The sequence below is a fragment of the Octopus bimaculoides genome, chromosome 4, assembly GCF_001194135.2.
Source record: "Octopus bimaculoides isolate UCB-OBI-ISO-001 chromosome 4, ASM119413v2, whole genome shotgun sequence".
Lineage (NCBI taxonomy): Eukaryota > Metazoa > Mollusca > Cephalopoda > Octopoda > Octopodidae > Octopus > Octopus bimaculoides.
Genome location: NC_068984.1, coordinates 53,439,063 through 53,447,837, shown reverse-complemented (window position 1 = coordinate 53,447,837; position 8,775 = coordinate 53,439,063). Strand labels below are relative to the sequence as shown.

General features: G+C 35.7%; 1 protein-coding gene across 2 annotated transcripts in view; it reads left to right on the top strand.

Moving 5' to 3' along the window:
- The window catches only part of LOC106879062 (uncharacterized), a 47,137-nt gene that overhangs the window by 17,342 nt on the left and 21,020 nt on the right, over nt 1–8,775 (top strand). Inside the window, exon 1 of one of the 2 annotated variants that reach the window (XR_001410587.2) lies at nt 3,744–4,907. The exons of the other annotated variant lie outside the window; for it this stretch is intronic. The gene's annotated coding sequence lies outside the window, so the exon portion shown is untranslated. Of the gene's footprint in view, nt 1–3,743; nt 4,908–8,775 lie in introns of those variants that run through there. 2 annotated transcript variants of the gene reach the window in all.

The following is an 8,775-nucleotide window of genomic DNA, read 5'->3' as shown; positions in this document are numbered from 1 at the left end:
TTATACCGCTCCTTATTCTGTTTTACTTATATTTTACATCCAGCTAACAACGAGCACATGAAATATAACGAGAAAAGACTAGCAAGATTTTGCTTTAATATTACATTAGCATCAAATTACATCAGTAAGGTATTTTTCATAAAATGTCATTTGATACCAAAGGATTACTTGAACGAATAGCATGTTTAGGGATTTTAGCTCACGAAAGCTGATCGCAAGAAAAATATTACGATAAAAGCGAAATGACAACCTGAAAACATTTGATCTTCCATCTTGACCATGTTGCTTTTGTTTTCTTTTTTCGAGTTTTTAAATTGAAATACTAGTTTTAATAATTCATTGCAGGCGTGGCTGTGTGGTAAGAAGCTCGCTTCCCAACCATATGGTTCCGGGTTCAGTCCCACTGCATGGTATCTTGTGCAAGTGTCTTCTACTATAGCCTTGGGCCGACCAAAGCCCTGTGAGAGGAATTGGTGAACGGAAACTGAAAGAAGATCTTCGTATATACACACACACACACACACACACACACACACACACACATATATATATATATATTTATATATATATATGCACGCACGCACACACGTATGTGTGTGTGTTTGTGTCTGTGTTTGTCCCCCCAGCACGGCTTGACAACTGGTGTTGGTGTGTTTACGTCCCCTATAACTTAGTGGTTCGTCACAAGAGTCTGATAGAATAAGTACCAGGCTTTAAAAAATGTACTGGAGTCGATTCATACGACTAAAAATTTTCCAAAGTGTTGCACCAGCATGGCCGCAGTCTAATGACTGAAACAAATAAAAGATAAAAGAAAAGATAGGTCGTCATGACAACTGTATTTTCCAGTACACAAGTCGACGTAATATATTGATATATGTAGTGAAAACATTGAAACATCGTCACTATCTTTCCAAATCTTAATGCACATCAAATGGAAATTTTGGTCCGCCAAAACCGTCTTGGCGGACATACCCTTTTTTGACTGCAAATTTTGGTCTGAAAAATTCAACTTGAAACATTCAAAATGCAGTATACTGTAAACCCTCGTTATTCTATAATTCAGTTTAACAGTGTTTCTATTGCTCCACATTTTTTTTTTCAACAACTTCCCCAGACAATCAGACTGTCCTTTCCTTAATAGCATACCAATTTCGAAGAAGTCTTGATTCTTAATATAATCCCCTTTCATCATTTGAAGCAAGTTGCAGTTGCCATAACGTACTTACTCTTTTACTTGTTTCAGTCATTTGACTGCGGCCGTGCTGGAGCATCGCCTTTAGTCGAGCAAATAGACCCCAACAGAAATCAACATATTCTTCCATACATATGCTCGCACACACACACACGTACACGCACACACACATTCACACACACGCACGCACACTCGCTTTAAAGGTGTATATGAAATAAATTTAGATTATCTTTTCTATTTCTTCTTGTTTCCTTTTGCTTTGATAAAAACAATTTGAGAAGTCAACAGAAAGTTTGGATTAGTGAAGTTTCATGAATGTAAAAGTTAGTAAACATATATTTTAATAGTATATTTACGAAAAAGTAGCAATTTGTTTTGTTTGTATCTTCACATTCTTAAGTCCTTAGACTTGACCTTTAGTATTTGAGATTATACATACACGACCGATTTTCCGGCAACTGATGATCAGGTACATCATCATCATCGTTTAACATCCGCTTTCCATGCTAGCATGGGTTGGACGATTTGACTGAGGACTGGTGAACCAGATGGCTACACCAGGCTCCAATCTGATTTGGCAGTTTCTACAGCTGGATGCCCTTCCTAACGCCAACCACTCCGAGAGTGTAGTGGGTGCTTTTACGTGCACGAAGGCCAGTCAGGCGGTACTGGCAACGGCCACGCTCAAAATGGTGTATTTTACGTTCCACCTGCACGGGAGCCAGTCCAGCGGCACTGGCAACGATTTCGCTCGAATTTCTTTACACATGTCACCAGCACAAGTGCCAGGAAGGCGCCGCTGGGCACAGTTGCCATCTCTGTTAATTCTTACATAATTATGTGAGATCACTAAAATTTCTCGCGACCACTATTATTAACTATTTTGCTACCAAGCCAACATGATACACATCCGTGTCTTCCCTGGTAACATATCATGAAGGCGGAAACACAGTTTAATTCATCGAACTATAATAATATAAAGACGCAAGGCGGCGAGCTGGCAGAATCGTTAGCACGCCAGGCAAAATGCTTAGCAGTATTTTGTCAGTCTTTACGTTCTGAGTTCAAATTCCGCTGAGGTCGACTTTGCCTTTCATCACTTTCGGTGTCGATAAAATAAGTACCAGTTGAACATTGGGGTCGATGTAATCAACTTCAGCCCCTTACCGGAAATTTCTTGCTTTGTACCAGAATTTGAAACCAATAATATGAAGACGCAAATGTTCGTATTATTTGCTTAATAGCAGAAAGAAAAAGAGAGAGAGCGAGAGACTTTGATAGGGTAACACATGATGTTTGATTTTATCTTAAATCAATCATATGCTACGCTACCTAAGGTTCTCTCCCTGTGCGTGTGTAGCAAATTTATAGAAAACTTGCCCTCGCTCTGTTGTGAATGCTGTATTCCAGCATAAAAGGTGTATTGTGAAGATTTATCAAAGGATAGATTAATGACGGACCGAAAGTCTGCAAAAAATTTGCCCAGATTTTTTTACTGCGTACCATCTGTTAATCGGTTAAAATGGATAATCCGGAACGAGTTTTAAACCGAAAGTACCGGGAAATTGACGCTGTACAAATATTTCATCCTATTTTTGGTTAACTTTATTCTGCCAACTCTTTCATTAATTCAGATATAATTAGTGTGCGTGTGTGTGGACGGGAGAGGAATGGGGAAAGATGAAATTTTGAAAAATGAGATTAAGAGAGGTGATAGAAATTTGAAGGTGCAAAAGTGTGACAGGTGGAAAAGTAAGGAGAGAAGATAAGGTAGATGGAAAAATAAGGAGAGAAAAGTGAGGAGGGAAATGTTAAATAGATACGGAAGAGAAGAGGGTGCATAATGATTTATTTAATCACTTTCTTCCTTAATTTTAATCCATGCATAAACATGGTGCTTGCACATCTTTTTTGTAGAAGAGACAACCTATCACTGCTTCATTAAATTTGTAATATTTTGCTGTTTGCTTTCTAAATATCGATGACAGTAAGGGAATCGTTTTCATTCATTAGATATACCATTTAGACATAGAAACATAGCTGTGCGATATGGTTCCCATGTTGTTAGGCCTACATGCAATAGCAGTAAAATCTCCCTTAAATCATATCCTTACGTCTTAAAAATATATGAAAACAAAGGATCGTGCATTGTCTTATACAAAAAGACTGTATAAGTATCACTAGAATGCTTTTCATCATAGATTTGCTGTATTGGACCGATTTGGTCTAAACACTAACAATAACAAGAAACGTTTGTACGCTGGACAAAATGTTTAACAGTATTTCGTATACGTTCTGAGTTCAAATTCCGCCGAGGTCGAGTTGGCCTTTCATCCTTTGGGGGTCGATTAAATAGGTACCAGTTACGCCCTGAGGTCAATGTAATCGACTTTGTCTGTCCTTGTTTGTCTCCTCTATGTTTAGCCCCCTGTGGGTAATAAAGAAAAAAAAAATAGACCGCATCAAGAAAGATATGCATTCGGAAGTAAAAAAAAAAAAACTTTCTAATTCAAGGGAAATAACTATGATGTTAAAGGGGAAACACTCACAACAAAATGGCGATGAAACCTTTTGTTGCTGTTCATGCTGGAGCTGGCTATCATTCGTTTTCTAAAGAAACTGATTATACTAAAACTTGTAAGACTGCCTGCCAAATTGGAATTAAGTCATTGAAAAATAACATATCAGCACTGAATGCTGTAGTTTCAGTTCTAGCAGTTTTGGAAGATGCGACATGTACAAATGCCGGAATTGGCTCGAATTTAACACTAAATGGAACCGTAGAATGTGATGCCTCTGTAATGGACGGACATACAAGGGCTTATGGGGCTGTTGGCGCTGTATCTGGCATAAAAAATCCTGTATGTATAGCAAAAACATTAATTGATGCTCAGCTGAAAGGATTATCTCTCGGTAGAATCCCTCCGAGTATTCTAGTCGGACGAGGAGCCTATGACTGGGCTCTGAAGCAAGGTTTAAACCATGTGTCCGATAACATTCTGGTAACAGAATCATCACAAAAGACTTATGAAAACTACAAAAAAAAGCTTTTGGCACTTGATAACCGGCTTAATTGTAAAGCTAAAAGAAAATATCTTGAAAAGAAATCGGTTATAAATCATAGAAATGATTCGTCTTCCAACATCGAAGAAGTTGAAAACAATGATGATATTTCTCAGCACCAAGATACAGTCGGTGCCATATGTGTAGATAAACAAGGGAATATTGCTTGTGCTGTATCTAGTGGTGGACTATCTCTAAAGCAACCTGGTCGGCTAGGTTCCGCAGCTGTTTTTGGTGCTGGTTGCTGGGCGGCTAATAATACTGCTGATTCGGCTGGTATTGGGGTTGTAACATCTGGCACCGGTGAATATCTTATCAGGACCATTTTTGCAAAAGAATTTGCTGAGTGTATTCTATCTGAAGAGGATACAACATTAGCTGTTAACAAAGCTTTTGAGCGGAAGTTTTTCGAATCCCCTTTACTGAGCAATATTAAAGATAAGTATGCAGGTGCATTGCTCATAAAATTAGCAGAAGCTAATGAAATTGAACTTGTGTCGGCACATTGCACCTCAAGTATGTGCGTCGGCTATGCAATTGATGGAAAAGAACCAAAAGCATATATATCAAGACTCACAAACTCACAAAAACCTGGAAAGTCTTTAAGTATTCAAGGGAAACATTTCTTTTTATGAATTTCATTTACAAGGTAATTTAATCTTTACAGCAATGAATAACAAGAATCTTACACCAGACAGCTTCTGAAGTCATTGGGTCCAATTCATTTTGCTATATATTGGAATCTAGTTAATTTTATAAATTAAAAAGACTTATATTGAAATTAGCTAACCAATATCAAAAAGCACTAAATTGGATATTTTTTAATGTTCATTTGCTAAATAATCTTTTACAACGATTTTTTTATATTTTATTTTAATACATTTTGGATTTACATAGTCCAACACTAATCTTTCAAAGCCTCTTGTAATTATTTTAAATACTTTGGGTCGTTTATAAAAGTGCCAAGTTACAATTTCACTAGCTTAAAAATTGTTATTCACTTAGCAATTTAAACCTGCCCAACATTTAATTTTCCTTTTTTTTTTAACTTTATATTTAGATAAATAGTATAAAGCTTCCTTTTTACTTGATTTATTACAGTTACCTTAAAGTTCACACACATACTTCATTGTTTACTTTTTTTTTCTTGTGTGGTGATAATATTTTGTAGGTGGCTTTGATAATTTGATAAAATTATCAGTAAAATATGGCTGGCTTGACACTTCTCACACGAAAAGTCTTTAAACTCCGGCACAAACTGTTTTTAGACTTGGAGACCTGAATGAAATACAAATGAAAGAGGAGAGTGAATATGTGGCTAGAAATTTGATGAAACAGATGAGTCCACATCCTCAGTATTTGATGAAATGACATTGCAATAATGAATAATACTGCAAATCAGAATGGGCCAAGGCTACAGTTTGCTACCTCACAGCTGAAGATTTAGTGTGTCCCATTCATAAGTATTGTTCTGTGTTTAGTCCAAGACAATAAACTGTCCTTTAGTTACAAGCGGGTAGAACTGGTAAGTTGGAAACAATGACATGTGTACTAGTCCATCAAATTAACTATTCACTACATATGAAATAAAATTACTAAAAGAACTTTCCAGTAAAAAAGAAAGGCATAAAGATAACTGACACCTTAGATTTGTTTTGTGGGATTTTTTCGAGGGGAGGGTCATTTTTAAATGGAAACATTGCACCAAACCCTTGATATAATTTTTTCCCTCCAACTTTCAAGTAATACAATTGCAACTGTATTGACACAAGTGTGATTTGCTTCCCCTTAGATTTATCTTAATGAATAAGTATCTACATAGCTCAACCTGCTAGAAATAGCAATCATATCTCTCTCACAAAACCAAACTTTAGTGTCTTTAAAAAAGAAAGGATATATCAGATGATGTAATCCTTGATACATTATACCTGATTAAATGGTATGTTGATGAGGGATAGAATATCCTTAATCAAAAATTAACCAGATCAGGAGTGCTTTGAGTTAAACAACTACATTGCTGTATACATAATAGGATTTCCGAGTTTCTACAGTGAAAATTGTAAGGCTAATATAACTATCAGATGTTGGTACAAAGTATTCTAACGCTATTATATTTATGTCTATCTGAAGTTTGTTTCATCAGAAGTGAGCTTTGGTCAATGTCACTCCATTCATGACCACCCCATCATTTTAGGCATATGTCCATTGCTTTCCAAAAACAATAGGGTTTGATTAGCAGAATATTTGGCTGTTGTTTCTTGCAGGTCAAACAGGCATGGAAAGACTCCTTTGTTGGCTTGTTAATATAACCATGCAACTACACATCTTGCCTGAAAACAGTTTTTATCTTGACAGTATAAATGCCAGATTGGAACACTGTTTTATGCTTACAACAGATGCCAAAACCAAGGATTATAAAGTGGAAAGCAATAACAATGTACAAGTTACCAACAGAAACAAACCTATGTGTATTAATACAAAACCGTATGGAAGAAGCAAATTATATTAGTGACTCTTTCTGTAGTATTCAGTCTTGAAAACACTTGATTTGATGGTCAATTGACTCATTTATTCTGAAGTTAACTTGCACTCTTGAATATTATGAAATTTGTTTCTTTAAATGCCACAAATTGTACAAAGTGGCACAGCCATTCTTTTCTACTCTAAGCACAAGGCCTGAAATTTTTGAGGGGGGGGGGCAGTCAATTAGATTGACCCCAGTATGCAACTGGTACTTAATTTATCGACCCCAAAAGTATGAAAGGCAAAGTTGACCTTGGCGGAATTTGAACTCAGAATGTAAAGACAGACGAAATACCTCTAAGTATTTCGCCCAGTGTGCTAACATTTCTACCAGTTCGCCACCTATTTTCCTTCCTTTATTTGCAGATGACATAGAATGTGTTAGTGCTGTTATTTTATTTATTCAGTGGTAAGTATTGTCATGTAGTTAGGGACTAGCCAGCTTTTATACCAAAAATAAACTATTTTCTCTAACACAGGTACAGAGGCTGAAGTTTGATGAGAAGGGTTAGCTGATTAATTTGACCCTATTACTTGATTGATCAACCCTAGAAGGATGATAGACTAAGTTAACCTCAGCAGGATTTGAAACCAGAGCTTAGAGCCAGAAGTAATATTTCTAAAGAAGACACAGGGAGCAAAATTTTGAGGTTAAATAGATTACATCAACCTTTGTACATGACTGCTACTTATTTTATTGACCCAAAATTATGAAGGTCAAAGTCAATCTCAGTGGGATTTGAAATCAGAATGTAAAGGACCATAACTAAATATTGCAAAACATTTTGTCCAACACTTCAATGATTCTGCCATTCCAATGCAAAGATGAAATAATGGTTGTCATGATGTCCTGTTTGGTATTCTTCAAAGTATGGAATGAATATTATTTAATGAAACTGTTACAACATAATCGTAGCTGTTGAAGTATGATCTTGTGAAAATATAACCTCTGTGTTTTCATAAGCTGTCCAACATATTGTTAGTGCTAGTCTAGTATTTTCACTATTAACAGCTACTTTGGTTTAGTAAGGATACTTCTTTAACAAATTTACCACTAGCTTTACAAAGAGAACCCCATATTTCAATCCCTAAATCTTAGGACTGAATCCTCTGAAATGAAAATTACATGAGTGAATGATTTTTTTTTTTTTTTTTTTTTTTTTTTTTTTCCATGCTATGATCCCATGAGGATGTGACTGGGGCTATTCAAATTTAACAACTAAATATTAATAATTTCATGAGGGAACTCATCTGTGATCATTCAACAAGCTACAAATAGCCAAATTCCATTAGATCACACAACTTAACTCTACCATTCAGATTATTCTGTTTAATGTAATGCTTCTTTATTCACATTGCTGTGAATTAATCATACATTATCTGATGGCTTTGAGATTACCATGATGTGCTCTTTTATTCTTAGAATGACATTGTAGGGTAGATGTGAGAGGCTGAAAATGGCCAGTCTGTACACGAGACAGGTATAATATTTGGGCCAGATATGGCCAGTTTAAATATTAAAGGGTTAAAAATAAAACTGGAAGGACACATTTGACAAGCTAATTCAAGATATGTCTGCTCAATCAGAGCTGAGCTTGAGTTAAGCAACAGCTAAATAAAAATCTGACAATCCTGTCTTGCAAAAATATAAAACAATAAATTGATACCACAAAGCCTACTATATTTTGTTTGCTTTTTGAATGTAGAGCCTCATGAAAATATTTGTTGATTTGAATCAACAATTTAGGGTAGAGAATACCATATCAAGAAAATATATACATTCTCCAGCGTTTTTTCCTTCCTCCTGTCATGTGAACTTTTAGTGGTTTGATTCATCATGTAAAACATTCCTTCATCTAAATTATACATCAAATTGTATAAAAACTTCTGATGTTATACAATCTAATGTTAACCTCTCTCTTTCTCTCCATCCCCGTCTCTCTCTCTCTCTCTCTCTCTCTCTCTCTCTCTCTCTCTATATATATATATATATA